Source organism: Phaenicophaeus curvirostris, chromosome 7 (assembly GCF_032191515.1).
Source record: "Phaenicophaeus curvirostris isolate KB17595 chromosome 7, BPBGC_Pcur_1.0, whole genome shotgun sequence".
Classification (NCBI taxonomy): Eukaryota; Metazoa; Chordata; class Aves; order Cuculiformes; family Cuculidae; genus Phaenicophaeus; species Phaenicophaeus curvirostris.
The window spans coordinates 30,361,148-30,388,881 of NC_091398.1; positions in this window are offsets into that span (position 1 = coordinate 30,361,148).

Genomic DNA, 27,734 nt, shown 5'->3' on the forward strand with positions numbered 1-27,734 from the left:
AGTGCTAAAGAACAATACGTGACTAAAGAAACAAAGAAATTGGCGTCCTGCATCCTGCACCCAGCCTCAAACTGTTTTTCTACAGAAAACAGACTGTTTCCAAAGAAAACCACTTTCCAAGCCTGCCACAACAGCCCTGTTCTGTGCTTTAAAAAAATTCTGCACAAGTCCAAGCCTCCATATGCACTCATATAGATTGAGCTGGAAACCAAGCAAGTTTTCAAAGTTTGTTTTGAGATACCAGCTTCATAGAATACCAAGGTTCTGTGCAACAACCGCTCCAAGTGTAAGCCAGCCAGATCTAAGACTGGTTATCACCCTTTATGCAAGTCCAAGCACAGCAGAAAGAACAAGCTTTGATTTAAAAACAGGGAAACGATCATGACAGTGAAAACCTGAAATGCCATCGGAGTCATCAGTATCATTTTTCGTATGTCACTATGTCATTAAATCACAGTTTGGTGTACACGAGATGGGTTGAGGACCAGGTATAATTCCAGTTTTAACTCTTCCTCTTTGGACTGAATTCAATCTTAATTTAAGGAGCTGCAGTTTTAATGATTTATATCTAAGTATACCAAGTCTCTATTTGGCTTTTTATATGGCTTGAGGCATATGTTAAATAGGATCATAATATTTACTTACCTCACCAAAGTGGTGGGAATGTTAATGCACTGACTTGCATTTTAATGTGATACAGAAAGATATTGTCTGAAGTAGTTTCAGGCATTATCTTGAACCTCCTTGTTCGTTTTTTAAGGCTCTAAAAAACACATATTTTTGTGATGTTCTCTCTATTTTGTTCTGCGCAGAAAGGTAATAAACAAGAGGTAAGGCATATGTTAAATAGGATCATAATATTTATTTACCCCACCACAGCGATGCGAGTCTTAATGCACCGACTTGCATTTTAATTTGATACAGAAAAAGATGTTGTCTGAAGTAGTTTCAGGCACTTTCTTGAACCTCCCTGTTCAGTTTTTAAGGCTCTAAAAAGCACATATTTTTGTGATTTTCTCTCTATTTTGTTCTGTCCAAGAAGGTAATTTCCAAGAGGTAAAAGCATTAGAATCCAAACAGCTCCAGTTTCCAATACTGCAAATTCACAGCAGAAGCAGGCTGGAATGAAGGTTGGTATTCCTCCCCCTCCCCCAAGCCCCATTCTTTTGCAATTCATTCCAGTTATTAAAAAAAAAAAAATGTAATTAAAACTTCATCGATCACAGCTTTGACCAGTAAAAGAAGAGAGAAGGAAATCCATGACATTTTCCTTTCCTTGCTCTATGACCAGCATTTATTACAACATTCATGTGTTTTTTGTAACATAGTAAGTTAAAAATCAAAACGATTAAACTGGTTTCACGATTGATGATGATTTATCAATTACCCCTTGTCGGCAAAGAGCTTTGAAGATATAAATGATTATTGTACATGTTAAAACATGATTTACTGACTTTGCTGGGACAGGTGATCCACCAGGGAGAAACAAAACAAACTGGCTAGTAGTTCTGAAAAGCCATAACCCCAGAAGTGCCCATGATATGCCCTGATCCTGCACACAGATGCACCTTCTACAGAGACTGTATTACTTCCAGCAGTAAACTTGATGCACATCTACAGTAAGCAGGCTTAACTCTTATACAGCTATTTTCATGCTCACATTTACAAGCAATATTTACCTAGAGCTCTGCATTATTACATCTGTTTTCCATGATGGAAGATAGATGGGAAACATGCAGAAAGCACATAGTCATCCAGGTAAAAGAGCTGGGGCTGCAACTGGATGACCCCAGTTCCAGCTCAAGACTATAAGCATGTAGCTACGCTGCCTCACCCACGTAACACCAAGGAGTTCCAACATGATGAATCACTGAGCATTTGAGCTCCACCATTCAACAGGTACAAGCCCCACAGAAAAAAAAGCCAACCGTCTTCTGGTCAATAAGGAGACAAGACTAGGAGGACCATGCCCATCAACAACTTTAACTTGAATGGGTAAACATGTCTCAGGGTGCCTGAGCCAATCCATCCCTGACTTTCACCTGCCCCCAGCTCACCGCCTGCCCCAAGTCTCTTTGCCTTTTCTTTACTATTACCAGTAAAACATTAACATAGGAGCACTCAGAATAGAAGTCAATCAAACAGCAACCATTCACTCCTCTCCAAGTCGTCCCAACTACAAACAACTTTTCCTCAGTGCACAGTTAACATCCCAAACACTCCTCCCTTTCTTCAGGAAGCACCTGAGCAAACAGGTGTGTTTCAAGTTCAGCAAATCCCCTGGGAAACAGCTCATGGCTAAGCTGACCTGTCTAAGCGTTGGTCCCTTTTTTCCATCCTTGGGTGAAGACAGGATTCACGGAAGACCCAGCAGGCAGTGTGGTCTTGTGGCTTGGACAAAAGGCTGTGAGGATCAGAAGCACTGGTTTCATTTTCAGATCTAGTTTGTTGACTCAGGATGCATTATCACAGGTCTGCCTGCTCCCACTTCCCAGAAGTCATTCAGCATTTAACCAGTTATTTGTTGGGAGAGATACCACCGCTGTCAAAATGGGGCAGAAGCAGCTGTGACAGCATCAGCAGCCTGGGAGCACAGTGCTAAAGTGCAGGGAGGCTAGGAGAGCTGCTAATGCCTTTTTAGCTTTCTCCCATCCTGGAAAATATACAACTGTCTGAAGCCATCTCCCAGGACACGCTCGTAGCCTGCCTCTTACAACAGGTCCCTGATGTCTGCAGGACCTTCTGGGGTATTGCTGAATGAAGCACAAACGCTAAAAAGGCCACAAGCCACCTGCTGAGCCTAAATAATTTCCATCTGTGACTCAGAGTATTGAACCCAAGGCTATTGAAATGAATGGCTGGTATCAGCCATCCGCTGCACGACCTGCATCGCTCTCCCACACTGCTTTGACCTCAACTGAGGCCATTTGCATTTTTACTCCTTCTGAAGTGGCATGAATTAATGATTGATCGTGGACCTTCACCATGAATCTCTAGGCTTCTGTCAGCCAGTGTCACAAACTTAACATTATCTAATTGTAAGTTTTCCCATTTAATTGCAATATACACCTGCTCAATGTCCCTCTGTGTGTGGAAAAGCATCATACTTCATTTAAAAAGCCCTCATTTAAATTCAACAGCTAGCTGCACAGATTTAACCATTAAACTGATTTATGTTGCATAAAAGATCAAACCAGATCGCACCTTGTGGCCAAATAACCATAAAAGGTTTCTGTAAAGATCATTAATTCACCTCCCTGGGCAGTTAGTTTAGCAGTAAATATGACTTAGATGACTTTATCCAGTTAACCTTAATCAATTTGTTATTATGATTAGTCACCCTAAATAATACAAATGTGAGAGACGAAGGTGCTACAGTTCAGACCCTGGTAATGAACAGTCCATTGGTGTGTTGACCCTGGATTCTCACACTCCTGGGAGATGAGCATCTGTCCCTCACCTGCACCCCCAGAGACCACAGCCAGTCTGTGCCAGGGAGAGCATCCCAGAGGCTGGGCTTTGCCTGATCCTTTTCAATGCCTTCAGGTAAGCGGCTCCCACCACTCCAATACAAGAAAGGGAGGAAGACGAGGGCAGAGGGGCACAGAAGGTGATGCCAGCCTGTTTGCCCCATGCTAGGGGGAAAGCTGGCCCAGCCATCCACAAACCAGCTTGAGATCTGACAAGGTTTAATTTGGCAGACACTGCTCTGTCACAGGCTTCCAGAGCGACCTTGGCCAAGGTATTTCATCTTACTGTATCTCAGCTCCCCAGCTGTTAAGCAGGGATGACAGTGCTTCCCTGTGCCACAGGAGTGGTCTTAAAGTTTGTGAGGCATTCAAACATCACAGCCCTGGGAGCCATAAAAACTCCTTAAGCAGGCAGATCCATCACCCTTGGTGCTCCGTTCTCCTCTCAGCCTGGCACAGCTCCATTGACTTCAACCCATTTACTCTGCCACAGAGGACATGAAATCAGAGTCAGGCCCTTGATCAGGCAAAGGGATTGCCTCTTCCTCAGCGTCGCAGCAATAACCAGCAGAATGGGACCCAGTGGGGGCAATAGCAATGTAAGTGATCATCAGTACTAAAGGAAATAGGCCCATATCTCGGCCACCAGAGTCATTCACACCTGAGCAAAGCACATTATGCTGACAGCCCAGCACTCCCTATGCAAACTGCTGATATCACACTGGTTTGGAAATAGAGGGAAGGGAAAACAAGAAGGAGCTTATATCTTAACGCACGTACTGGTGTAGGTCAGCAGTAAATTCATGCAGTCAGTGGAACAATAATCAGTCTAAAGAAGAAAACAGGATTCAAGGTGTTTGGGTGTCAGCCCCCCAGCCTCCCGAGGGGCAGAGCCCGGCTCTACGGCTGCACTTGGTATGCAGTCAGCGCATCAGTAAATCATGAAACCCTGCATGAAAGGGCTCATTCTGTCTGTGTGCGTTTCTCTGTCTGTGTGTGCACACTCTCACCAGGGCAAGGAAAGCACTTTATCCTTCATTTTTATGCTCAGCCACGTGCTTCTCCAGCCTTCCCACATTGTGTATGCGACTGTAAGAATGTGGCATACTTCTCTTTCCAAAATGCATACATCGCCACCTCCCAGGAAAAGGACTCCAAACCTACACCTACGTTCAGCTTGAAGTACTGGGCATTTTTTCTTAAACCTAGCTCCTACTTCAGGAGGCGTTTGATCTGAACAGAAAACAAGGGCATGATCAAAACCAGACAGTGAGGACCTTTTCACTGACTCCAGGGGACTTCAGCTGAGGTTCTCTGTGTTCAATTACTTACAGTCATTATTACCAAAGAAGAGGCTTGAGCATACCTTGCAACTCACAAAGCCACTGATGTGGAACACAGCACATGCGAAGAGACAATGTAATTCATTTGGGAAACTCAACATGCTAATACAAATCCCATCCTTGAACTCCAATGATGTTTTCCATGAACTCGGTTGCATGATCATTTGTTCTTGGACATAAGTTTAGCTTTTTACAAGTAAAGAAAGGGGGTTATAAATTTTCATAGCATATAGGAAACCTCCATTCCTATGATAATAATCTGCACTCTTCTGGATGTGGCTGCAGGACTGTGGCCAAAGCAATATTATGAAAACCAAACAGTCTATCCCCATTCTTAGTGACATTCCCAAATTCACAGAAATAAAGAACATCAATAAAGTCTGAAAAGAAAATCTCATTAGTTTTAAGAAAAGTAGGGCTTTACTATGGGCAGCATTTAAGAAGCACAGGCTTAAAATTAACCATAAACCCAGGGGCCATCAGCTTCAGTGGCACTTATCCACAGGCCTATGTTATGTCTTGATTTGGGATCTTAAAGCTTCAACATTAGAAAGCAAATGCACAGAAGACTTTTCATTTTTACTGTTAAAGGCATATCACATCAATCTCATATCAACAAGGAGACTTTATTTATAGAATATGATATTAAATCTGAATTCCTTTCAAATATTGAGAATATTTTATTACATTATGCATCCAGGTGCCACATGTGATTTTGACAGACAGGCTCATCTGAGAGGTGCCAATTAAGAAACACACTCAGAAGCAGAGCGTGACAAAAGTCACAACATCATCAGAGAAGGAATGTGTTTTTTCTCACTGGAGGAAATAGCAATGAAGAGAAAAGTTTGTTCACCTCCTCCAACAATATGTGAATAGCGCCCCTCAATTACACCATTGGTCTTTTATTAACTACAAAGAGACACCACAAAGAATTTTAATAATAGGATGAAGAAATTATTATAAATTACACTTCCATTTTATGTAATACACCTCCACTGTTACTAAAGAGTCAGAGTTAAAACTCCATGAAAAGGCTGTTGATTTTTTTATCACCATGTTTGCTTTTAAATTCATTGGAGTGCTTAAGCGAGCCGCTGGTTCCACATTTGTTCCTAATGTGCTCTGAAGGAAGGGGCCAGCGGCAGGGCAAAACAGGCAGTATCTGGCACTTCTGCTTACTTTCAGATAGAGTTTAAGGCACGAGTCCAGACTTGAGAGGTGTTTTAAAATACGGATCTTGAATTTTTACAGCACTTTTCTTCTTGGGGAAGATATAATGGTGTCTTACACACCATGGCCACAATTCTCCACTGAATTTATTCAGGCTTCATATATGAATAAGAGGATGGATTTCAGGAGGATTTGGGCTACAGGTCATCAGGGCCACTGCTTAATGCACATAGTTGCTGCTTAATGGTACGGAGAAGAAAATCCTACATGACTTCTTATTCTATTAAATCTGCCAAGAAATAACCATGCAAAATGGAACTGGCACCTCTTCACTTTCGAAAACTGCCAAGTGATAATTAATGATTTCAAATGTCAGAAACGTCATTTAATTTCTTTCCTGGAGGACTAGTGACACCATGCCTGACTGAATCAGCTGGAACAACTCTCTTTTAAGTCATCATCTGCCAACGCTGAGTCTTCCTTTAGGACCAGACCTGCTCAAACATTATTACCCATACAAGTTCTGGCAAGAGCACAACACGCCCGAGGCTATGACTACATGTTTCTGATAGGTGACGCTTTCCGTCCTACTGGTAACCCAAAATGGCCCTACTCACCCCTCCAGTCATATCTTTGTAGACATTACCTGTTACTGACTCACGTCCTGACAAAGAAATAATAATCTCCTACATGAACCAGCTCTGATCCTCAGGTTACTTCTCATGAAGTGCGTGCAGCGAGAGGACTCCCAACCCTCACCTACAGCATGAGGTACCGAGACACATGTTTATGCTACTCAACTCAGTGAGCAAGAAGTTTAGCAATTCAAGCCTGATTTTACATATGTAGTCTACATCTTAATGTAGTAAAAAGAGCAAATTTTTAGCAATAAAGCAATCCATGTGTTTTCAAGGTACTTAGCGCAAGCCCCCTGGATGGTTAATTTTTCTTTTGATCTCAGTGAACTGCCTTTGAAACTTTCCTATTTCTGAGAGACAGAAAAAGATCCCATTTTACTGGACAACAACTTTAATTTGTATACAACTTTCTTCCTTGTTTTGTCAATCTCGAAGAAGGGTAACAGGTTAATTGCTGTTTTTATTGGTGTAACGGATGCCAATTACAAGGTGTGTGTTAAAATCTCATGTTCTAGTTAAGTGAAAAAAAAGAAAAATGATTACGTATTCCATCTATGCCTTGCTATCCAAAGTAACGAGAAGCTGGAATATCCCAGGTAAAAGAAAACAAACAAACAAACAAAAGATAATGAAAATAGTAAAGAGACACCTCGCTACTGTGAGGTCAGCACAGATCCAGCATGGCCGGCTCTCAGCCAAAGCTGTAAAGCCTTGGCTGATTGGAGCCAACCCCCCAGCTCTCATTCTGCTAAGCTGAAGTGCTCAGTCTCCATGCTGGTCTTGTGCATTCACTGCACGTGAGCAAAGCCCTGTGGAACCTGAGGCCACGGAGGCTGCAGCCACAGAGATCTCCAAGCGCTCTTCAGGTTTGGACCCAGCCCAGGCACGGTTACAGGTTCCACCTGTGCCAGAGCCATCGCTGACCCCACGATCAGCATGGTGCTTACAGCACAAGTCCTTCCATTTCCTGCAGGAAACACAAGTGTCTCACGGGCCACACTACGTGCCTGTGACACACTTACAGACTGAAAGAATCCACAGAGCTACATGCTAGTGTAAGAGATTTGGTCATGGACTTGCCAGAAAAGAAAAAGAAAATGGGTAGGTTTTAACAATTTTCTTTCTTTAAATCTGGAAACACTTGGCAGATGTGATTAACCTTGTGTGGTCATCTCTTCCCACTGCTTCACCCTGCTCATTCGGTGCAAAGTTCCTCGTCAGAGAACTTTCTTCCAATTCTCCCCCTCCCCTTCAAGTAGTCTTAAAGAAAGGACTTGGGCAGGCTGGACTTCAAATGACCCTTGAATGCTGTGCTTACTTTCACAGCAGGATGCATCAACTGCCTCATCAAATAAGTCTCAAGCAGACAGGTTTGTTGATTGGGAAAGCAAAGTCTCAAGCTCAGGGTAAAGGGTATGTCACAAATATTAGTGTAAGTACAGTGAAGACCCTGTATCCTTGCAGAGAACAGTGTTTGCCCTAGGCTAAAGTCTGTGCTAATATTTTGAATTTATATCACATCTTCTCAGCTGATCTTACGGGAAAAAGGCCAATTGGATTTTATAGCTCAACAGCTAATAGGATTCTTCAGGATTTGATAAAGAAAGAAACTGCCATTACAGGTTTAACTATTCTGTAATAAGGAATATAGAGCCATGTTAAATTTCAGTGTTTTATAAAATATTTGTACTGAAAATAGAGCTGCAAATCCATGTTATGTGTTAATAGTTTAAAATAAAACTGGATGTGTAGCCACTGATGAAGGTCATACTGAGAAAAATAAGATATCCTATAATTTTATAGCCTAAATCTCTGACATCTGTACTATCTTGCACTCCAGGTGTTCCCTTTGTTTCGGAAATTCAGAATCAAAGAAAGAAGAAAACTGGAATTCTGCAAAAGCTTAATCCAGAACCAAGCTAGATCAAAATAAATTTAGGCACTGCTGTTTAGGTATCTGCTGACCTGTATGGCACACCAACAGACCCTGGGATGAAATTGCCCCTTACCCCCTCTGCAACATCTGGACTCTACACAGGCATGTCTGAGCCTCCTTTTTTCAGTACCATTGGTGCCTGCAGACAGGGATACAGCAGCCTGAGCTTCTTCCTCGATACGGAGTGTTCTCAAGGGCAGACAGTTCTGCAGCTGACCAGAGAAGAGTGCTAACACCACAGGGCACCAACAGCCTGGTGTTTTCACCAAAGTATGTTTCAGAACTCAACAAAACTACCAGAGAAGGAAAGGATCTCTAACAATTTGTATGCAGGCTGAAGGGTGGGATTGACTAGAAAAGAAACAAAATCTTGAAGGAAGCATGTGGAGGACCACAAAGTCCCAGGCAGACTAGACACCAAAATATGGATTGAGCCCAGTTTGTTTAGACAGCTCTCTACAAACTAGACTCTTAGCACGCGAAGTCCCTCCTGATGAACTGACTGGGATAGAAAGAGCTGCTCTGCAAATTGGACCTTGCCAGAGAATATCCAGATAAGTGTATGACAAAGACCATACCTGATCCTAGGGAGATCTGACAAGTCAGACTCAGGAGCCAGAAGCTATTTATGGTGGCAGCAAAAAAAACCCCCTCTGAACTATAACCTTGGAAGCAACAGGCTTGCTGAGCCAAGCATCATCTCCAAGATAACAATCGAACGAGAAATCTCTCCCTAGCTCCCTCCCTCTCTCCCCTCCTCCGTGTGTGCAATCCTTTGATGTACAGCTCCAAGGGCTGGCCAGGTGCAATCTGTTTTATTGAATAATATACATAGAGCTTTGTAAAACATTCTCAAGACTTCAGATGAACCTGGGTTCTATGTTTTATGTCTATGAGTTTCAGCTCCTGATAGGGAAGGTCAGCAGCTGCTGGCTGAGCACGTCTCCTCGCTTGGAAGGCACGGCACCTCCTCTCTTCAGCTTGCACGCACCTGAGTGAAGAAGCTGAGGTGCAGGGCAACCCTGCATCTTTCTACAAGAAAAGGCTGAGTCGTGGCTGGCTCTTGGTGAGGGGAAGGTAATTGAATATGAATTTGCAGGGGAATTCATTCACTTACAGTCTCTCTGAACCAAACCTGCAAGGTTCTGCCAGTGAACTGAGGACTGCAAGGAGGGAAGAGGCTGGGGATTTTTCGTGTGCTGGCTGCTATGCTCTGGGCCACCACATGCAGATGTACTTCTCTATTACTCAGCTTCCAAGTGAGGCCAGCCAGATTGTTCATCCTGGCTTTGACTCCTTCTTTGCACAAGTCCAGCCATGTGCTGTGGATGATTCTCTTCTCTTCACCACGCAAAGACCAGTCTGTTTAAACCTGCCTCCACCCGCAAGAGTAGGTGTCTGGAGTGCACTGCTGGGCAGACACCCAATGCAGCTCTCAACAAGCCAGGCTGAGCTTTGAGAGCAAGACAACAACTTTTCCTTTGGCACTTGGGAGCAATGTAACCATTCTGCCAAGCAAATGCAACGTGCTTCCAAGGAAGACTAATTAACCCCAAAAGACATCACATTAAGTGTCATCACTTGGCTCTGGATTGGGGCTCACCTGGGCATTTCCGAGAAATGCTGCTCTGCACCACATCATCTGCATACGGTAGGTGCCACCTGCTGCTGTCCACAGCTGGAAACTCCTCCCTGAAGCCCAGGCAGGGATGTACGTGCTATGCCACCCACCCCCATACACACACCAGAGAGGAGACGGGCAACATCGAGAGACATTGAGTGAGTACAATTCAGAAATGGCAAAAAGATAACAGTAAGTCAGTTGGATAAGGAGGTCATTATAACACACCCAGTTGCTCAGTGCTGATGACTCTCTCGCTCATTTGAGCTATTTTCCTCTGTCCACACATGCCTCTCCCTGGCCTTCGACCCTCAAATAAGTGCCAGCAGTAGAGAAGTGTCAAGCCAAGTGCTAACCCTGCAAAGCAGGTACAAGGGATCGAGAAACACCCATTCCACTCCTCTTTTGCCAGGGAATCAGCAGGTGCTGGATTCCATCTACTGGCTTTTTCCTCTCACCACGCACACAACAAGCAATTTCCAATATACATGCTCATTACGCTCCAGTGGAGCATACGATAAAGCAAAGGTAAGCAGCAGCCAGAGGACTGTCTGCACACAGCAGCCAATGATGGGGAAACTGTTCTCAGCTTACAAAATCGACTCAGACACTTCCAGAAATTCACATCAGATATCCACCCTCTCTGAATGGATAATAAATACGTCTGACCCAATAATCCAAGTGTTATCTGCGTTCCAACTACCAAATCATACAATACAGCTACACACCTGATGTAATTTTAATAACATAAGACCACAAAGAGCAATGGAGCACAATGGCGAAAGCAGACAAGGGAACATTGATTTTCAGATTGCATTCCACTATAAACATCAAACTGCTGGTGGTTTATCTGAAATATAAGCAGACCTAAGCGGAGTAAAAGAGGCTGAAGTTCACGCGCTGAGGTTGAACAGTGCTTAATGTGCCAACTCCAGTGAATCCTGCAGACAAGCTGCCTCTGCCAGCCATAAACAGTTATTCTTAACTGAGGATCAATACAACTTCCACTATAGCTGTACTAATTGTAATAGCTGGATTTTGACAACGTTCATGCACGTGTTATATGACACGGGTTTCTGCCTACAGGGGAGAATTGAAACTTCTTTTAGCACAGATAATTATACCCCATCTTAACTTGGCCAAACTTCTCATGCTCATGTAACAGAAGCTTTAACACCCCGACTACCTTCAGCTCTCACTGAGTTCTTGTAGTCCCTAGAAGCTCTTCAAGAACAGCCTCTGGGGAATAGGAGAAGCTCACTGTGAGCTTTTGCTGTCATTTATTTGGTTATCAACCAGGTAAAACTTCCCTGACATCAGCTAATTATTCCCTTTTACAACCAGGAAATCATATCCACAATCTTGTACGCTGTACTTGGACCTTATTTGAGTCAGCTAATGGGCGTGAGTTTCCTTTCACAAGCTACTTTCCATCTAACATGTTTGGGACCACACATGCTACAGGCTTTTTGTTCAACCATAAGCCATTAATTCTTCTGTCCATTCAGAATACATAAGCTTCCAAGCCACATGCCAAATGGCACTGAGTTTAGGCAAAAAGGAGTTAAAATTTTAACCAATTTCTCAACAGGTGGGTCGGACAGTCCTGTTATTCCTAAATCTAACATTGGCATGAGATAGGAAATTTGGATTTATCTTCTAGTGAAAATGAGATCAAATGACATAGGTTAAAACCACCTAAGTTAGGAACATTAAAGAAGTTACAAGCCCTGAATGCAGGGGGAGATTTCTAGGGATGAATTCTCTACATACTGATGCACTGTCTATGCACAGGTTCTGCCATAAGCATCAGTGACCGCCTGCTGTCAAAGGCAGACACCAGGAGAAACAGGACTTCAAGTGCGATATGTCTTGTGAATGACAGAGGAGAACTTCTCCTAAACTCTGAAGCCTTTGATGGCTGTCAGTTTTGACCCTGTGTCACTGTAGCCAACTTTCCTTCTTCACTAGCACACTGAACAAACATGTGAGCTGCCCTTCTGTCTCAGCTAGCAAAATCTGCAGCCAGACCTCAGCTGAAAGTCACTACTAACTTATAGCACAGTATTACTGTAATGCTCAGCTTTCCCATGAAATGCAGTGGCCACAGAAAGGAGGTGACTGGATCAAACAGGTACAACCTCCAAGGAGATGATGGTGTTTAGGTACCCTCTTGCTTCTACAGGAGTCTGTGGAGGACTCCCTGCTGATTTAAGTAGCAACAGGAGCACGAAGACAAGATGACTCAGTCACTCAGCTGATAATAACATGCTACTGGCATTGCTATCACATTGGTCCCAACCATAACATTTCCTGGTTCTTTCAGAAGCTTTTCAAGCACCATCTGGGGCTCAGTGAGCATTACTTCACCATCACTGCCTCTCTGAAGTGCTAAAGAAACATTTACCAGTATGCAAATACTTATAATTGTGAGTTTACACAAGAAGGGGAGATGCTTCTAGACTACTGTCTGTTTTTCCTTGGCAGAAATACAGAGCTGGTCACATTTTGGAAGGTATTTAAAGCCTAATATTTTTCAAATAATAAAAGCCTCTACCAGATAAATAAAGCAACTGAGTTTGATTCTCCACTGGACACCTCCAATTTCACACTGGTGCAACAGTATCAAACAAATAGCCAAGAATGATTCATGGTCTGGAAAACACGCTTTTCTGTGGGAGATTTAGAGAATTCAATCTTGTTAGCTTATCAAAGAGCAGGTTACGAGGAGATTTGATCACAGACTGTAAGAACCTACACAATATCTGGTATCTGATCCTAGGCAGTTCTTTAATCTGGCAGATGAAAGCGCTAGAAGGTGAAATTAGACAAACAAACTGGAAAAAGCAGACTTTTTACTCTTTACTCAGCCCCTCAACCTGGGATGTCGGAGACATTTCTTGAATGCTCTGAGTTTGAATTGCTTTCTACTATAGGTATATCCTAGCACAGTCATATATTATTGGATTTAATGCTGGAATTAGCAGGTGAAATTCCATGTTCTGTAATTTAACAGAAAATGAGGCAAGATGTTCATAGACTATTCTGGTTTTAAAAATAAAAATGAAAGAGAGGTATACAAGAAATATGAAATGGTTAGACAAGCATGCAATGCAATAATGCCACTTATCAAATTATTTTTTGGCATTTAGAATGTGTTTTTATAACAAAAGCTGCGTTGATTACGAAACAGCAGGTAAAACCTTTCTTCCTTTTGTCTATAAGGAAGTTGCCTCCCTTGTTCCTTACACTCATCAAATTTATTTTGAGGCAAACCAAGATGTTTGGGCTTTGTTTACATGAATTTCTTGTTAATGTTAATTTCTACCCTATAATATTAAGGTATCTTAAAACTCCCACAAACGGAAAAAGCACATTCATAATCATGAAGATGCTCACTCTTTAGCCTGGCATGCAGCTGGCCTTTCCTTTCTCAGCTGTTACAGTTTCTTAGCTTCCACAAATAGATATTTTTATTTTTTTGTTAAAATGTTCCATTCACACAGGGATTTCACTCAAAGTAACACATGCTCCACAGATTAGCAGGCTCTTAAAAACACGCTTGTCTTCTCTTTATGGGGCTGGTCTATTAAAAAGAAGTTAACAGAAATACACCCATTAGCTTCTGCGGGTATTGGATTGGGGCCTAAATTATTGCTAGTGCTGAACACGCACAGTTAGAAAGTATTTCAGAAAACATGTGCTATATTCTGCTCTCTGAGTCTAAAGCAGATTTCCCTGAGAGCCTTTCCAGACTCCAGCGACTAGCTCTGAAGATGACATCTGCTCTCCCACAGAGCATCTCCTTCTAATGATGAGCAGGAATCAGGTATTCCCTGTGTACTCACGGTGGGGTTTTATATCACTTATCTCAGGCTTTATGTCCTCCTCACACACACGGAGCTCCTCTATACACCAGGTTCTCTCCTCCCCATCCTACACAGTCAGCTTGTCCTTTCTACGCAATTGATGGGAGCAGTACTTGCAGCTCACAAAATCAGCATTGTCGCTGCACCTCTGATTTTGATACCATCACATTCTTCGAAGCTGCAGCATCATACCCCATATTAGCACCACATGCATACACAAGCATCAAATGCACCTTGTGAGCTGAGGAGAAATGATCAAACAATTCCATGTGATGTACAAAGTACATTCTGCAGACTCCTAAACATTTTCCTGGCAAGACCATCACTGGGCTCACCAGCTCATTACAGAATGCTAATTACATCCCATCCAGTGACTTGAAACTGCTGAACAGCATTGAGTTACGTATGCTTTGCTGGGAAACACCAGAAAGCTAAACCTCTCCACAGTTCGCTTAGAGAAGATTAGTTTACAGAGATGTCTGTTCCTTGTCAAAAAATTCCTTCGATTTCTTTCTTTTATGTTGTACACGGACAGATCATTATTGGCTTGAAATTGCAGAATCCATTTCTTCCTCTCAAGAAAATCCATGGTAAGTCTTACTGGGTTAAACTAGTAATTTTAAAAAACTAAATGAAAACAGGCAGAAACAGGTTTCTGAAGATAAACAGAGGTTTGGAAAATAGTTTTAGATTTAAATGGAAGCAGCAGTGCAGGCATAGAAAACTGAATTTTTCTAACTAAGTGAAACCAGAATCTGGAATCCAGTTGTGTCCAATCTAGACTGCTCAACCACTCCCACTTATTCCAATTTCCTCCCTACTTCCCCACTACTGCAACAGTCACTTGTTGCATCTTCTCTTTAATTAGCTATTCATCCCATAGGCTGTTTATAGCAGCAGTGTCCCATTCACTGCAGTGGGGCATGAGGTCTAGTTGTGAGGAGCACTTTGCCATCTGCTTGGGGCTGGTTCTGACTTACATTGCGTGTTTGAAAAGCATCCCATATGCTAAAGCCCCACTCCCAAAAGAGGCTTCTCAGCCAAGGCAGAACAGGAGCCTGCTTAAATATTAGTACAAAAATCAAAAATCACAGATTTTTTCAGTGCCAAGCAGGTTCTCCATTCCCACAGCTCTCCCATGACTTTTCTCAACCAGTTGTAAAGCTCTTCGGAAGGAGATAAGGGTCTATCTTTACAAACAGGGAAACTGTATACAGGAAAAACTGATAGCAGAGCCAGAAATAGTACCTTACCCCTCCAATCTCAGACCAGTTCCAAATTTATTAGGCTACACTTGTCTTCCGGGAAGCTGCTATGGTCAACTCCCTTTAACTGCTACATTAGTGATTCTGAATGCACCGGGTTTATTTAAAATATCTCCTACGCAGGGAAAGAGAGCAAGCTAGTACGTGTGTAAAATACACTAGTATGCACTTCTGATTTGATGTCTATAATATCCTGTATGTTTTATGCTACAGAGAAAAGAAAAAAAAGCTTTGGGATACTATCTGCTTCCATCACAGGGCTGAAATGGCAGAGGACAAAGATATGCATGGGGAGTCAGGAATTGATTCGCAAATATGTCCTATCTGTTCCAGTTCTGGTCACGTTAATAGTGAGGCTCCTGTGAGTTATCTGTGCTGCATACGCTCAATGCCAGTTTAGAGAAAGCAAAACCATTCAGCTCTAACTCATAAAGAAGCTCCTACCCTACCAGTGCTGTTGTGACACTGTGGAAAATGCCAGAGACACATACAGGCTACATACAAGAGCCAAACTTGACAATATGAAGAGGGGACACAGACACCTCTCAAATCTGCACACTCATCAGCTCTTTTCCCTAGCAGTTTTAATTTAGCCCATCTCAAAGATGCACTTTTGACCACTGCAGCATTTGAGCTCTGCAGTCCTCACAGCATGAGAGCTGTCTGACCCCAACAACCCAGAGCTGCTCAGGGTGACAAATGACATCAGACGGAGAGTGACAGAGAAAACATCTGTAGAGCTAAGATATGCCAAAGAGCACCCTGGAACATGGAGCAGGGCCCTTACCTGCAATAGCAAACACTTAGTTTGAATTTGATCATCTTCTTAGTTCTAGAGGACCAAAACAAAAAAAAAAAAGGAACCCAGATAAGGAATACGAAGAAAGTTAAGAGCTGCCTTTGAGAAGGGAGGTATTTGATTGGTCTCCACAGTCCAGGCAAGCGTACAGTGTGCTCCACACTTCATTTGTTGCTTCCACTTGAAAAAAACACAGTTAATTTAGCCATGGGAGGGGGATCATTCATCTAGAGACAAGAATGCAGTCAGTCCATCCCTGATGGCCTAAGAACTACTTGCAGAGCCACCCCTTTCCAGGACACGAATTAGGGGGTCAGAGCAAACAAGGAACTCAACATGAGGTCCCAGTGCAATGGGACCAGCAAAGACATACAGCATCAACAAACGGAGAGCTGAGGCATAAAGGTCATTCAGCTTAAGTTGAAACAGTATATGCCCTAACCCAGTTCATCTGCACTAAAACAGCAGGAAGGATTCGCACCATTTGATGAGCAGTTGACCTAAGAGAGCGGTAACCCCAACTCAGCTAGAGCCCAAACAGAACATGGGAACACAGATTTGATATTTACAAGCTGGAAAGAACATAGTAAAAATGGTGAAGACAGCTTTGTGTTTTCTGAAATGTCTCAGGAAGGTGGAAGATGGGAAGCAGCAGCACCGTGGGAATGTCCTCTACATTAATGAGTAATAGAGGAGAACGTGCTTCTAACTTTGGCACTTGCAGACTTCTCGTTTCCTTTGCTCCAGCAGTTAACACGGGCGATATGCCTGACATACTGGATGACATGGCAGGAAAAAGCTCTGGAGCCCTATGGGAAGCACACACCCATGCTGGGGTGCAGCACTGCGCTGACCCCGTGCTCACAGCACGGCTCCTGGGCAAGCTGAAGGAGCCACTGACAAGATACACCTTGAACATGGCCTCACCGATGGAATCCAGGTTTCAGCACTCCACAGCAAGTGGATGGAGGACGGCTCTCGGGGATTAAGGGAGCTGTGCATAGATGCCCACCCAGTATAGATGTGACCAATATAGCCCACACTCCTTGCTGGTCCAAGTGTTTTCTCACACAGCACCTCAAATTTTTCCATCTCCAACTTTGCAATGGTTAAACACTTACGCCTAAGCACCTGCTCTGAAGCAGAAAGAATATCAGCTTTCCCTCATCTACACAGCCATCTCTCTTGGCCTGGAATGCCCAAAGCAATACTGCAAAATAAAAAACTGCCAGCATCGTCTGATATAAGCACATGCAAATACATCCAGTATACACACATATTCCACGGAGGGCAGAGCAGGCTAAGCTACCATTCCAGCGTGTGCATACTAAGCGGAGGCTCTGCAGTGCTACCAAAGAGAATGCACGAGGTGTCTATTTGCACAGACAAACACAACAGTCAGATTCAATTATTCTCTGTGGACGTCTCTGAAACAAAAATGCTAACACACCAAACAGTGTTTTAATGAGAGGGTCCCATCCCTGAAGACCTGGTAGTTCAATTTATATAGCAGAAGAAACAGGGACAGTCTTGTCTGCATAATTGGAAAATACGATGGCATACCTAAAATGTTCAGAATTGCAATATGGTTTCACTTGCCATGTGGTTTTCCATGCTTTTTTCCTTTGCTTGGCTTTGTTCTGTTGTCTGACAATACAGGAGGTGAAAAAGAAATTTCCATCAGTAGCCCCCAGCTTACACCATATTCTAAAAATGTTGAGAGCATAATGAGGGGAAAGAAAGCTTTTCTAAAAAACGCTGTTTTCTCTGCACATGTAACTCAGAAGACATGGGACCTCTTTGAGGTTATAGCAAGCTGAAAATTTAAAATGCAGCTCACTCACCTGAAGGATGGTCTCTATGATTAAACAAGACAACACAGACAATCCAGGTTCAATACTGGCTTTGCCAGGGATACTTGCTCAGTCCTTCAGCCTCCAAGCCCCAGGTCATCATCTTGAAAACAGAGCTCAAAACTGGATTTCAGAGTAGACATTCCACTACATGACTGGTGCATGAGCTGCAGCTTGTTGTAGAGGGTACTGATAATTTAGGGCAACTACTACAGTACCACTCTGTGGCTTTTGCTCTGGATTCAACTTTTTCTTGCTAGACTAACAAGAAAAACATGCCAGCTGAGACAGCTACCCCCAGAAGTAAATCTAGAAACCTGTCCCAGAGTCTTAGGTTTAGGATTCAACATTTCAGCTTGGATCCATCCAAGGAAGAAATTTAGCTTTTGATTGAAACCAGTTATGCACAGAGCTCAGCTTACTGATCAAAGAAAAGTGATTATCTGCTCTTTTTTTTTGAGAGGGGAAATGACTGTTCCTAAAGAAGAGATCACAAATGCCAATGTGCATTTTCTATAGAATTCCGAATTATATTTCACAGCTCCAGATAAAAATTAATGACCTTTGCAGTACGGAGAATGCTCTGGCTGGGATCACTTTTTTTTTTATTTATTTCTTATGCCTTATAGCACAGACACAGAGTAAAATGTCTTCACAGATATAATTGTGTTGTATCACGATACTAGACAGACACAGTGTTGAGACCAGACAGTAATTTACTCACTAAGGCGCTGATCCAGTTTCCATTGAAATCAATGTAAAGGTTTCCCCTGACTTGAATGGCTATTGACTGGATCAATCTTTTTGTCTTCGTAGCTGGAACACGGCAATTTTCCTGTATTGTTCTGTGACCTTGCTTTCTCATTAAACTTCACTCAAGGGATTCATAAGATAGAGAATACTGCATGTGGAAGATAACTCAAGAAATTTATTATACCCAGTCATGTCTAAATAGAGTAGTGACAAGCAGGCGAACACATACTTCTTTTCCAACCGTGCATTCTGCTGGCCATCATGAGAATGTCAAGTTTTACTTTATGCAAGGTAAGAGCTTATGAATAATATCCAGATCTCACCTGCTACAAAGTCACGGAAGTATGTGCAGTGGGGTAGACAGACTAAGGACGATTTGAACTGTAACATCGCTGGGGTTTTCGACCACGATTTTGAGTTGGACCCTTAAATGCATATAACAAAATTTTGGCTGTTTGTGCTCTTTTATTGAACTCTGCTGGGTCATCCAACCTCTTGCCTTCACACACAACCACATCACTGATCCCTTTCATAAACGACCACGACCCATATTAAATATATTTATCCTTACAAAAGCCGTGACAGAAGCCTGTCCCTCACTTCTCTAGCAGCCAGAACATTACAGTTTCCACTCTGAACTTACTCAGAACCAACGCATACAAATCTAATCCTGTGCCATCCTAGTCCTGTAGCTTCAACAATTCTTTTCCTTCCCTGATATTAACACCTGTGACGTATTCATGGACACTCACATCCCCTTTCCACCTCAGCTTTGCTGGGCTAAGCAAGCCAGGCTATTTCTGTTTCCTTTCTAATGATAGCTCTTCACTCTGTTTAGAATATTTTGTGGTACTTGAAAAGGTGTAATTAAATTATTGTATTTTACAGCCAGATTGGGCCGTTATGACTTCCTGAATTACCCTTGCTACAGAATATCACCTGTAATTCCTGCGTTTTGGCCCTAATTCCAGGTTGAACTAGGTCATATAGTAATAGGCAGCAGAGAAACAAATCCAAAATACTTTAATGCATCAAACCCCAATTATGCTCAGGTACTAAAGTGAACAGAGACTGAGTAAAGGACATACAGAGGGTAGAGCAGTAAAAACCAGAGGCCATGAAAAATGCTACACCATTTTAACAAATACATGTTCTATGACATAGTAAGAATCACAAAGTACTTTCAAAGTTAAAGTATAAGCCTGTTATTTGTCCAACATTTACAACAATATCAAGCTTTTCTTTACAAGGAAGACTCCTACAAACAGTTCCACTCACTGGTTTGTTTTTTTTTAATTTTGGTGTGGATATTTAAAAATCACTCCAGGATTGCAGAGCAAAGACAATCATGAAGAAAACTCAGAGCTAGAAAGGGGAACTGATTTCAGATAAAAGCAAAACTTGTTTTGAGTTTTTGGTCTGAACCTAAAAATATATTGAAAACAAAATGCCAAGATTGGGTTTTACCTTCTGTTTTGCAAACAACGGGTTTTCACACAGCAAAGTATATTCATCAGTTTGGTCAACAGCATGTAGAAATGTCAGCCCCATCAGGATCCAAGACACCCTAGGACTCTCCCTTTCAAAAACAGCTAGGGCAGCCCTAGGAGACTCACAATCCTTTATTCTAATGACTCCAGTCATCTGGCCCTAAGGCTCACTCCTGCTGCAAAGCGCCTTCTTAGATTCATGATTGCTTTGAAGCAAGGAGAACTGTTTGCACCTGAGGTACTAATTTTGTGTGAGCAAATGCAGCACAACCTGTGGTGTAGCTTAAAGAGCTCCTGAGCACCCACAGTTTCCATTAGCTTCTTCTGAAGCTCAGAGCCTTCAAAAGCAGAGCCAAAACGCCCTCAGGGCCTGATTTTTCCCCCCATCCCCAGAAGCACTAAAAACAAAAGCAAAGGAGTGTGTGAAAATGTACTAGATTGTATAGTGTACATTAAATTAATACTAAATATGTATCCATCTAGTGCTCCCTCCAGCTGGCCTGCCAGTGAGACAGCAACCAGGACAGCTCTACAATCGGAAAAGCAGATGGGCTGTGATATTTTCATTACGAAGAACCAGACAAGGTCTTACTGCTCACAGGTCCACGAACATATGCTTCCCCAGGAATGCTGCTTTATGAGCTAAAAAAGGCAATGCACTGGATAAACCTGGGAAGGTGTTTTAGTCTACATGAGGAGCTGTGAACACTGGGATTTTTCCATCACTGGCCATACAAACGCTGCTGCGATAAGGAATGCAAGTACAGTTAAGTCTGAATCTGTGATGCCTGGATTTAATTTCCCATAAGCCTGCACTTTACAAGAACATAATTTTTTTCCAGTTTTCTTTGGCTTTTTTCCCCAGGCCTTTGTATTTTGATACAGAAGAAAGAAAGCAGCCTATAAAGTATTTTTGAAACAGTAGATCCTATACATTTAAAGCAAGACATACCTTGAAGATGTAAAATGAACCATCACTTCTAACTCTGTACCTCCATAGGCTTTCACAAATATTAAAGCCACCACCCTATCTTCATTGCTGAACACAACAGCACTTCAAGATCTGGCCATCCCTTCTTGCTATCAGCTTAATTAAAAGCTTCATTAAATGAACTGTTTCACTTTGTACTGAAACAAATTAGGAATACTTACATGATCAGTCAACTGAGCAGCAGATAATGAACAGCTGAGAGACAGTAACAACCTAAATCAGTACAGCTGTTTAAAAAGCACAGGCATGACTATCTTTCAAAATTTGCTATATCCTTGTGAAATAGATAAATATGCGTGTGCTAATAGATATGCCCCTCCCACACCTAGATTTCCTATCTACCCTTGTGTGGTCTGCTGTAGCCATATGGAATCCAGAACAGACCCGAGGGCAGAAACAAGAGTCTCCCCTTACTGCATCCCCTTCTCAGCTGCCCCAGGTGTGGGCAGTAATTCTAGGCAGGTTCCTTTTTATCTGGACTCCCTCCAGCAAGTTTCTCTTGACAAACACTGCATATACATATTTGTCTACAATCAGCTGTGAGGTTGATTTTAGTGTTGTCCATAAAGTAACAGCATTTGCAAAAAGAAAACTTAGGCAAAGAAATATCTCAGAGGAAGTTCTAGCAGTTTCATGAATGCTCATGTAAATATGCTTTGGCACGAGCGTCTGCACAATGGGCTGTCAAGCCCCCCTTGTTCATCAAATGTTTGGACTCGATGATCCAGTGGGTCTCTTCCAACCTGGTTATTCTATGATTCTATGAAATACCTGTGTTATTCACTCAGACCATCGACAGACTCACATGTGACTTGCTTACACTGCACCATCGGCCACCGACAGATGACAGTCGTGCAAAACTGCAATGAATTACTCTCAAGCAACTCTAAGACTGAAATTTGCCTACATAAAAGCCTATGAGAACGCTTACTTTAAGTAACTCAAATCCTTGTGTGAAGACAAAAACAGAGATATATTTGCTCAAAGTAGTTGCTGTGATTTAGACAGGGGATACAGACCCACAAAGCAGCTACCAGCTCAGCACAAGCCACTGATTTATGGACGCAGTGGCCTAAGCAATACATTAAATTTCCTAAAAGAGCCATCTTGCCCTGACTACCAAAGCAGGCAATATGAGCTGACATCACACATAAGAACAGATTCTCTGTAGTATGTACAGATGCATATGGTAATCTTTGACACAAATCCACCCCAGAGACACAGGTGAATAAAAAACAATCTGAAACAAACTCCTACTTATTTCTAATCCAGGAAATCAGACTAGAATTCCTCAATGGGGTTTGGGTGTTCTACTTATCTTGTTTTGTTTTACAGAGGAAGAAAATCTGTGCTCCCAGGATAAGGAGATGCTGTATGCCAAATGTCAGCATGGAGCACATTTTTACAGCCAGCTTCTAAAACCATGAATAAAGAAAAGGACTTAGTGGAAACAATGACAGAAGTTTAACCACAGTGGGCCAAAGTTAGCCTTGTGTAGGTGCAGGCAACTCTATTGATGTTAACGGACTTACACCAAGGCTAGAGTTGGCCCAGTGCCTCTAGCTGGCACAGCTGAAACCTGCAGGCATGACACAGAAAGACATCAGCCTGCGGGGACTGGACGCTTCCCCCTGAACCTGTTGGCATTCGTGTCCATCAGAAGGGATTGCATTAGTTCCTTCAAGAATGAGCACCTGCAAATTCACTCATGATCAGCTCTAACGAAACTCGGTGCCAGCTTTTCACGGGGCAGCGATTCTGGATTGCCGTGCTCCTAGTAAACTGTAGAGCTTGAGGGATGATAATGTCTCCCTCACCAGCAGAAACCTCCATCAAGCCTCCTTTTGCACACAGTGCCGTGCTTTGTTTTTGTTTTAGGAGAAAGACCACACAGGGATTTTGACATCCTGTAAATGGAAAGTCGTAGCTGGTTTCTAAATGTGATGAATCCAATCCTGAGGGCCTTTAGCTTCAGCAGGGAATGAATGATCAAGCTTAGGGAAAACAATGGTGCATTATCAAATTAATTTCACAGTGCAGATCACGTGAGACTCCCCAGAGTCCTTCCGATGCCAAAACACAATCCGATTGTGTAGATCAGCAGCACAACTGCTGTCATCAAGGGTAAATTAACTGGCCAGACTCATCCTCTGGTGTAACCTCACTTGAATAACTGAGTAGGTCAGTGGGATCCTGCAACAAACGGTTTTAATGTGGAATTTGACCAGCTTCAGGTTGTGCCAATAAGTGGAATTTCCAATCTACATCTATATTAGTAGATTCAGTAATATTGCATAAAATTCTGGTCTGGAGAAGAGCTCCACATAGGCATTTTATCCATATGGAGTCTCACTGCTTTGAAGTAAACCATGCTTGCTCCAATTTCATTAATGGAATGACAGTGGCACAGCAGGCAACGTCTGAATCCTACACACACAGGGAAGTGTAAATACCCATACACAGCCTGACACAGACTGCATCAGTATCATAATCAAACTGAAAGTGATTTAGGCTACAGCCCTGCAAAGAATTCTGCATGGGCGCATCTAGAAACATATCTTCTGAAACATTTGTTGAGAAGCTGTCCTGAGCAAAGCAGCTTTATCTTAGCAAACACTGAGTGCCTTGAAGTATGCACACACTGAAACAGTTTAGCACAGCACATGATCTTGCAGCGCTGTGGAAACCAATGTGACAGGTATGTTAGGGATTTAACTGAAGGCAGAGTTAAATATGTGGTCTGCTACCATGAGCTGAAAGGTGAAAACTTTCCGACTGAAACTTCTGTAGCTTCATTGCAGCCTGAGTCCTTGCAGATGGTGCAGACACTCAGTAAGCTACTTGCAGCCCAAGTTCTACAGTTCACACGCTTTTAATTTGTTAGTATGTTCTAATGAAAGGTGATGCTGATTCACAATTCAAAGAGACTGCTGGCAGAAGAGAACAGTGATATACATGGCATAACAGGCATAAAGCAAGAAATCTAATAATGCAAAGGGCAAGATCATGTATTTAAAAACCAGCAAGAATATTTTGGATATCACTGGCTAGGAAGGGGAAGATGAACTCCTGGATTTGTACCTTCATTCACAAGCACCTGAGCCATTAACAGTGCACAGTTGTTAAAAAGACAAATGAAACCACATGATTGTATTAAAACACATTTCTTTTAGCAGAGGTGAGAAATCATTAATGGACCTGTGCAGTACAGTTCTATCCTGTACCCAACTAAGAGGAATTCAGACTTGAGTAGGTCCAGAGAAAAGCTACTCATGCTATCAGATACTTTATGAATCTCATGAGCTTAGGCTGTTTAGCCTCATAAAACAAAAGCTGAGAAGGGAGATGATTACTGCCTGTAAATATATCAGGTATAAAAGAGCTACTTATGTTAAAAGAAACTGTTCATACCAGAAAATAAATGATATAAGTTGTCTCTGAACAGAATTAGCATACACCTTTCTGACCATCAAAGGACTGAATTTCTTTAATCGTTTTCCAGTGAGAATAGCGGGGACAAGACACCTATGTGCTTTAAAAATGGGTATTGCTAGATGTATTAAGGATTGCACAATATATCATCTTTCAAGAGTAGCGAGCACAGTCAATTGTCTGGAGATGTCATGCCAGTCCTGCCTCTCTGTGGGATTCTTCAGACTCCACCACACTTGTGCAGAACCAGGGTCTCATGTGCTTGGCACCATACATGGGCTTATCACAAAATGATGGACTGTCATTGTACTGCAGTTTTTCTAATTTTTGTCTTAACTGATGGATTCAAAGGATATTTTACTTAAAAATTAATAAACCAGTCTGGCCAAAATTTAAGTCAAGACTACAAGATTTGAGGAGAGAAGGGTTGGAGGGGAGTGGCGGATGAAGAAGGAAACACTTCAAAAATGGAATGTTAATACAGGGCAAATAAAAACATACAACTACAATCTAAGCAATAGCTTTGCGCAGACAATAAAAAAACAACAGTAGAACTTGTGGTAGCATGGTTACCATTTGTCAGATAAACATAAAAATTAAGTCTATGAGTGCTCCTAGCCCATTGCAAATGAGAAGTGAAGCATGTTAGCTTAAATAAAACAACCTCTATAAATAGTTTGGAGGTTAGCAGCTGGAGTGGTAACATCTTACTCCAGCTCAGCTCCAGCTACAACACCACATCTGATGGCAGCCTCCGCTGCACAGAGAATCAGCCACCAAAGAGTAACTCATCACACTGTGTCCCACTATGTACATAGTCACAACACATACTGCAGGCAGCTCCAGCAATAAGCCTTCCCCAACACTTATAAATTTTATATGGTATGTATATTTGGGGGTATAATGCATAATTTGCATGGCATAGTTAGAAAGATCTAATTAATTTTGTGATCGATGCCCTAAAACTACTGAGTGAATTTAAGATTTTTTTAAAATTGTTAAATTACATTTGTGAATTAACTCAAGCAGGGCTGAGTAATCACCACTTCAGATTCATGTATAGTTCATTCAGTTCAATTAAGTTCTGCTGTATAACAAAGAGGAGAAAATAGCCAGACAAAATCCTACTGCAAGAATCTGGGTGACAACTAATAACATTTACAAAAGAGTAAGAAGAAAGGTAGATTTTCTTTAAACCTTTAAACCTTCTAAAGAAAATAAGTCCAAGATTTATTAAGGAGGCAAGGTATGTACTATTCCTAGTAGAATTATCTCACATTCTGGTGCTGAAGTATTTTGTGAACTATCCTTAGGAGACATTCCACCCTGTCCAGCAATACAGTCAGGTCTGGAGTGGAAAACAGTACCTGTTTAATGATATATCATACAGGTGCACAAATATTTTAAGAGGGAAGGTAAGGAATACTGTAACCAATTGAAATACTATGGAGAATTACACGCAGACACAAATAAAGGATATCTTCAATATTCCTCGCATAGAGAACACCTGGAACTCTTCCTCCTGGAGAAGAGGCTAAATATTCCTCATATCTTATTTGGGGTTTACCTTACTACCTATCACTATCATAGAAGAGAATCAGTGAAAAAATTCTATCACCACCAGTGACATCAAGGCTTAAAAGATCAACTGAATTTTTAGAGCAAATAAAATATACACTATTTTCTGCTGTGTCTTACTGGCTGGTTGGTGACCTTACTTGTTACAAGTCAGAGGAGGGTAATTTAGAAGACAGTAGTTGGCTTATAGGCCAAAAGCGAATATGGATCCATGTTTTCCACACTCATCAATCCTAGTTCTTTGTACAGAAAAATTTCTCCATAGAGCCTCTCCGAGTGTTACAGCTCAGGAAAATCAATCAATACATTACTTCTGTTATTAGTAATACACGCATGCACCCCAGCTGTGGCTGCCTTGGTCCTCTTGATGACGTTGCTTCATGCCTGCTCACACACAAGTCCGACAGACCTTTCTCCAGAGATTTATTTTCCTCTGTAACTAACCATGGCAGCAAGAATAGAAATTGCTCCAATTTGCAATGCGTTCAAGACTCAAGCGCTCAAAAGCAGAATGCTGAGGTACGAAACAGATGGATACTGATCGTGGTAAGACAGTTTGGATATCAGAATTAGTTCTTACCTTAAAGATAACGACTCGAGCAACATCCTACCCTCTGGCAGAGGAACTCACAGGGACTTGCAGAAACTAGGGACTAGCCCCATATCAATAGAATCACAGAATCACAGAATGGTCAGCACGTGAATCGCGATTACCACCCTCAGTTCTGCACTGAAGATCTGGTCGTATCTGACTTTTAGCTTGTGAGAACACAGGCCATCATGTCCCACGTCAAGACCTGCAGAATGCTGTTCACATGCTCTTTAAGCCGTGACATAACAAGGAATGCTTTCCCACGCCATCAGCAAAGGTGCGGTTACCATGAATTCCTGGCACCAGTGGTTTCTCTGTACACATGCCAACAGATGCAACTACTGTCGATCTATCGGTGAAGCTCTTCACCTTCGAGAAGTCCACAGGAGAAAGACAAAACCTTTTACACATCCATCTTTCTCAATTTGCCAGGCACACCATGAGGAAGAGCACAAAGCAGAGCTAACTGACTGGAGAGCAGACGAACACCGTAGCATTGTGCTGCTCAGGCAGCTCAGTCAATTCCTGCTGCAGACACTCATCTGATCAAAAGTGATTCTGCTGGCAATTTACTTTCCTTGATCCCACAGAAAAAGAGTTTTAGTCTCTGTTTTAAACTTGACTTCCACTTGCTGCCCTCAGGAAAATCAAGGCCAGATAAATGATTTTCAAAGATGAGACAGTTTTTTTTTTTCAGATTCAGAAAATGATTTTGTCTTGATGAATAATACAGGCTCTATTCATTTAACTAAACTGAGAGCTACAAAGCACCTCTGCTCTCTCCAGGTAACCAAGGACACATGCATTTTTAACACACCTGTCTCAAAATGATTTTGCAGGGCAGGCAGTCCAAAAATCCATCCTGTAACTTGGATAATGAGATATGGAGCCATTCAAAACCACTCAATATGCAGCTCAGTGCTGCCATTTC